Source organism: Octodon degus, unplaced genomic scaffold (genome assembly GCF_000260255.1).
Source record: "Octodon degus isolate 3935 unplaced genomic scaffold, OctDeg1.0 scaffold00264, whole genome shotgun sequence".
In the NCBI taxonomy this organism is placed as follows: Eukaryota; Metazoa; Chordata; class Mammalia; order Rodentia; family Octodontidae; genus Octodon; species Octodon degus.
In genome coordinates, this window is record NW_004524840.1 from 2,575,595 (window position 1) to 2,576,353 (window position 759).

A 759-nucleotide genomic window follows, 5' to 3' on the forward strand; every position below is an offset into this window, starting at 1 on the left:
TTTTTTTTTCTCAGAACCGGGGATTGAACTCATGCCCTTGTGCTTTCCAGGTAAGCACTTATTCTACTGAGCTATCTCCCCGGCTCCTTGATCTTTCTTCTTTTAGTATGGTTCCCAGTGTCACTTGTCTGAGTTCACTATGGACAAAGTGTATTTCAGTGCCCCTAGTTTTGGGGGATTGGCTATATTCAAGGTAAGCACTGATTAAGAAGAAGAGAAGTAAAGATTGAGGATACCGTGTTTCAATATTACACTTACAATATGTTTATATGGAATGACAAAGATCAGCACAGAATGTATAGAGTCAAGACACTTATTTCTGGAAAGTTTGAAAACACAATCTTAGGAATAATTCATGCTAAATGTCCATGCTGTAGATACCTGAGAGTAGCGAGGCACGAAGCCAGCAATAATGACTAGCAGTAAGTAGCTCATGTGTCACAAGCCAGAGTCAAGAAAGAAGTGCCTACTGATGTCACATTTCTAGAAGGACTGGACAAGAAGAGAGAAGGAGAGAGGAAGGAAAAAAAAAACCAAAACACGTGACTATTCACTGTGCCGAACTGGAGAAAATAGACAAAAACTCTGTGTGAGCTATTTTCGTGCTTTGAAAAATAGCATGTACTCACATCATATGTATATAATTAACTAAAAATAGAATGAACTAGAGCCATAAAAATACAAGAGCTTGAGTTAAAAGACCTATAATTAGATCATGAATTCCTAATATTGGAGCAAAATTATCTCACTTATGAGGAC